This window comes from Salvelinus sp. IW2-2015, unplaced genomic scaffold, assembly GCF_002910315.2.
Source record: "Salvelinus sp. IW2-2015 unplaced genomic scaffold, ASM291031v2 Un_scaffold2502, whole genome shotgun sequence".
Taxonomy (NCBI): domain Eukaryota; kingdom Metazoa; phylum Chordata; class Actinopteri; order Salmoniformes; family Salmonidae; genus Salvelinus; species Salvelinus sp. IW2-2015.
Genome location: NW_019943818.1, coordinates 4,172 through 10,000, shown reverse-complemented (window position 1 = coordinate 10,000; position 5,829 = coordinate 4,172). Strand labels below are relative to the sequence as shown.

The 5,829-nt window shown below is 48.8% G+C and overlaps 1 pseudogene; it reads right to left on the bottom strand.

Annotated features, from left to right (window-relative positions):
* Positions 1–5,316, bottom strand: part of LOC112074121 (oncoprotein-induced transcript 3 protein-like) — a 24,508-nt pseudogene extending 19,192 nt beyond the window's left edge.
* Between the last annotated feature and the right edge of the window lie 513 nt (positions 5,317–5,829).

The following is a 5,829-nucleotide window of genomic DNA, read 5'->3' as shown; positions in this document are numbered from 1 at the left end:
GGTCCCAGGGTCGTTCCAGTAGCACAGCGGCAGTCCGACTCTGGACACTGAGGTTCCACTGCACTCCACCTCATCACATATGTCATAGAAATCTACAGGACAGACAGAACATGTAAAGGTAGGTAGGGTCTACCACATCTACACAGAGAAACAAATGGTCTATCACATCTACACAGAGAAACAAATTGGTCTATCACATCTACACAAGAGAAACAAATGGTCTACCACATCTACACAGAGAACAAATGGTCTATCACATCTACACAGAGAAACAAAATGGTCTACCACATCTACACAGAGAAACAAATGGTCTATCACATCTACACAGAGAAACAAATGGTCTTACCACATCTACACAGAGAAACAAATGGTCTACCACATCTACCACAGAGAAACAAATGGTCTACCACATCTACACAGAGAAACAAATGTTCTACCACATCTACACAGAGAACAAATGGTCTACCAACATCTACACAGCAGAAACAAAATGGTCTACCACATCTACACAGAGAAACAAATGGTCTACCACATCTACACAGAGAAACAAATGGTCTACCACATCTTACACAGAGAACAAATGGTCTACCACAATCTACACAGAGGAAACAAATGGTTCTACCACATCTACACAGAGAAACAAATGGTCTACCACATCTACACAGAGAAACAAAATGGTCTATCACATCTACACAGAGAAAACAAATGGTCTATCACATCTACACAGAGAAACAAAATAAACATGGTAAACATGTCAGCTACTTCCAGTCCCTTCATAGGAACTTCATACCACATCATAACCATTACATTTCATACCACGTTCATAAACCATACATTTCATACCACATTCATAAACCATACATTTTCATTACCACGTTCATAAACCATACATTTCATACCACATTCATAAACCATACATTTCATTACCACGTTCATTAAACCATAACATTTCATTACCACTGTTCATAAACCATACATTTCATTACCACGTTCATTAAATCATACATTTCATACCACATTCATAAACCCGTACATTTCATTACCACATTCATAAACCGTACATTTCATTACCACGTTTCATAAACCAGACATTTCACACCACATTCATAACCAGACATTTCACACCACATTCATAACCAACATTCATTACCACATTCATAATTAAATTCACAGACAGACAGACAGACAGACAGACAGGACAGACAGACAGACAGATCAGACAGAACAGACAGGCAGACAGACAGACAGACAGACAGACAGACAGACAGACAGACAGACAGGACAGACAGACAGACAGACAGACAGACAGACACACGTACGTCCGCAGTAGACATGGAAGGCAGACAGAAGGTCTGGGCAGACGGTTAGACGTAGTATCCTCCTGTACAAGGCCTTCACATCAACACTGGGCATTTCCACTGGCAACAGTTATTTATGAAGCTGGCACACACAGGAAGGGTCATTGATACCATCCGGGGCTACGGGAGAGGGGGAGAGGGGGAGGGGAATACGTTACTGTTTCATTTGTTGGAAGGTCATTGCAGTGGAGCCACTAGATCAAGAGAACATAAAGTGCCACAACGGCAGGTAGGCTGGCAGGTTTAGTTTCCCTTTTTTTTGTATCGCCCGCGCACACAGGGTTTGAACCAGCAACCGTCTGGCTGCTGGTCCGCCTCTCTACCTCTAGTCTACTAACCTGTGGGTGGCTCCCGTTGAGGCCAGATGGGGGCGTGGGTTCCACAGTGGTTCTCTTCGATGCAGAAAGTAGGCATGGCTGTCTCCATAGCCATCCCTGTGAAGCGGTACCACTCCCCTGACACACGGCTGTCACACAGGGGGCACACTGCCAGATGAGTGGTTTACATGGTACCTCTGTATTACGCCAAGGCTCATTCAGAGAAGATGTAGGCAGAACACGGGTCCAGAGCTGGAGGAGAAAGGAGGGGAGAGGAGAGAGGAGGTGGGGAAGAGGAGGAAAGAGGAAGAAGGGGGAGAAGAGGAGAGGAGAGAAAGAGAAGGAGAGGTGGGGAGAGAGGTGAGAAAGGAGAGGTGGAGATAGGAGAGGAGAGTGAGAGAGGATGATGGGAGAGAGGAGAGATGAGGTGGGGAGAGGAGAAGTTGGGAAGAGAGGAGAGAAATGGAGAGGTGGGGAGAGAGGAGAGGAGAGGTGGGAGGAGGAGAGGAGAGGAAGAAGAGGAGAGTGGGGAGAGAGGAGAGGAGAAGAGGAGAGGTGGGAGAGAGGAAGAAGAGGAGAGGAGAGAGGAGAGAAGAGAGAGGTGGGAGAGAGTAGAGAAGAGGAGAGGGAGAGAAGAGGGGAGAGGAGAGGTGGAGGGAGAGAGGAGAGAAGAGGAAGAGTGGGAGAGGAAGAAGAGGGGAGAAGAAGAGAGGAGAGAGGAGAGAGAGGAGAGCGGGTTTATTAGAGATGTTTTCAGATGCGTACTCTGTATTACACCAAGGCTTCATTCAGAGAGATGTAGCAGAACACGGGTTCCAGAGCTGAGGGAGAAAGGGGGAGAAGGGTCTGTTCTGTTAACAACATCGGTCTGTCAATATTGGACCTTTTCACTTTCGGCATGGTTGTGCAGAATCAGGAGAGACAACGTGAGTTCCACATGCCAGCTTATCGCTATGGGGACAGGCCTAAGGGCTCTGGTCAGGAGTAGTCTCCATATATATAGAGAGAGAACAAGTTATCAAATGGTTGTCCACAAGGGAACAAACGACTGTTAGAGTAATTCCCTTCGGCTGTAAACCATCTTCTATTGACAGCATAGAGAGACAGAGAGAAGCAACACAACCAGGAGCCAGCTGGGATGTATAAGAAGCTAGGAGGTAGGAGATAGGCTGTATAAAAGCTAGGAGGTAGGAGATAGGATGTATTAAGAGCTAGGAGTTAGGAGTAGGATGTATAAGAGTTAGAGGATAGGACTTACAGTGGTTCTTTCCTTTTAAAAGTGTTGAGCTCTGGCAACAATGGTTGACACTTAAATAACGTGCCATAGAATTCTGCAGGCACCCTACAAGCTGTGCTGCATGTACGTCGCAACTTTTTAAAGGAAGAACCACGGTAGGAGCAGAGGAGTATAGGAGCAGGGGATAGGAGCTAGAACTAGGGATAGGAGCTAGAGCAAGGGGATAGGAGCTAGAAACTATGAGCTAGAGAATAAAGAGCTAGGGGACCTAGATCGATATAAAGCGGTAGGAGCTAGGGATAGGAGCTAAGAACTAGATCTAGGAGCCAGAAACTATGAGAGGGAATAAGAGCTAGGGATAGGATATATGATATAAAGGGATAGGGAATAAGGATAGGGAGCTAGGAGAACTAGAAAATAGATCTAGGAACAGAAACTATGAGCAGAGGGTAGGAGCTAGGAACTATGAGCTAGAATAACGAGCAAAGAGGATAGGAGCTAGGAGCTAGGGAGACTAGGATAAAAAGAGCTAGGGATAGATGAGCCTAGAAACTATGAGCAAGGGATAGGAGCTAGGAAAACTATGAGCAAGGGGACTAGGAGATAGGAACTATGGAGCAGGGATAGAGCTAGGGATATGATATAGGATATAAAGGAGTAGGAGCTAGGAACTAGAAACTATGAGCAAAGGGATAGGAGCTAGGAACTATGAGCTAGAGATAGGAGTAGGGATAGGAGAACAGGATATAAAGAGCTAGGGGATAGGAGCTAGAAACTATGAGCAAGGGGATAGGAGCTAGGAACTATGAGCTTAAGAGAATAGGAGGCTAGGGGGATTAGGAGACAGGATATAAAAGGAAGCTAGGGGAATTAGGAGCTAGAAACTATAGCAAAGGGATAGGAGCTAGAGAACTATGAGCAAGAGGGATAGGAGCTTAGGAACTATGAAACTATGGAATTAGGAAGCTAGGGGATAGATATAAGGAGATAGGAGCTAGAGGATTAGGAGAGCTAGGAACTAGGGGATAGGAACAGAACAATGAGCTAGAAATAGGATATAGGGCAAGTGGATTGGAACTAGGTCCACACACACACAGCCCCCCACTCACACACCCACACAACAGCCCCCACTTCCACAACACACACACACACACCATCACACACACACACACACACACCACACACACACACACACAACCCCCACTCCACACACAGCCCCCCACCCACACACACACACCACACACACACACACACACACACACACACACACACACACACACACACACACACACACACACACACACACACACACACACACACACCAGCCCCCCACTCCACACACACAGCCCCCCACTCCACACACACACAGCCCCCCCACTCCACACACACAGGACCCCACTGCCACAGACAGTCCCCCACTCCACAGCCACACAGCCCCACCACCTCCACACACACACAGCCCCCACTCCACACACACAACCCCCACTCCACACACACACAGCCCCCACTTCCACACACACACAGCCCCCCCCACTCCATCACACCACAGACCCCACTCCAACAGACAGCCCCCCACTCCACACACACACCACAGCCCACCACCTCCACACAGACAGCCCCCCACTCAACACAGCCCCCCACTCCCACAGACACACAGCCCCCCCACTCCACAACACACAGCCCCCCACTCCACAACACAGACCCCCACTCCACACACACACAGCCCCCACTTCCCAACACACACCAGCCCCCACTCCACACACACAGACCCCCATCCACAGACAGCCCCACTCCACACAACACAGCCCACCACTCCACACCAGACAGCCCCCCACTCAAACACAGCCCCCCACTCCACACACACACAGCCCCCCACTCCACACACACAGCCCCCCACTCCACACACACACCCCCCCACTCCACACACACAGCCCCCCCACTCCACACACACACATGCCCCCACTCCCACACACACACAGCCCCCCACTCCACACACACAGACCCACTCCACAGACAGCCCCCCACTCCACACACACCACAGCCCACCACTCCAACACACAGGACAGCCCCCACTCCACACAGCCCCCACTCCACCACACACAGCCTCCACACACACACAGCCCCACATTCTCTCTTGAGGAGAGGTGGGGAGAGAGTAGAGAAGAGGAGAGGAGAGAAGAGGAGAGAGGAGAGGTGGGGAGAGAGGAGAGAAGAGGAGAGGTGGGGAGAGAAGAAGAGGGGAGAAGAAGAGAGGAGAGGAGAGGAGAGGAGAGCGGTTTATAGAGGAGTGTTTCAGATGGTACTCTGTATTACACCAAGGCTCATTCAGAGAGATGTAGGCAGAACACGGGTCCAGAGCTGGAGGAGAAAGGGGGGAGAAGGGTCTGTCTGTTAACAACACGGTCTGTCAATATTGGACCTTTTCACTTCGGCATGTTGTGCAGAATCAGGAGAGACAACGTGAGTTCCACATGCCAGCTTATCGCTATGGGGACAGGCCTAAGGGCTCTGGTCAGGAGTAGTCTCCATATATATAGAGAGAGAACAAGTTAATCAATGGTTGTCCACAAGGGAACAAACGACTGTAGAGTAATTCCCTTCGGCTGTAAACCATCTCTATTGACAGCATAGAGAGACAGAGAGAAGCAACACAACCAGGAGCCAGCTGGGATGTATAAGAGCTAGGAGGTAGGAGATAGGCTGTATAAGAGCTAGGAGGTAGGAGATAGGATGTATAAGAGCTAGGAGTTAGGAGGTAGGATGTATAAGAGTTAGAGGATAGGGACTACAGTGGTTCTTCCTTTAAAAGTGTTGAGCTCTGGCAACAATGGTTGACACTTAAATAACGTGCCATAGAATTCTGCAGCACCCTACAAGCTGTGCTGCAGTACGTCGCAACTTTTAAAGGAAGAACCAC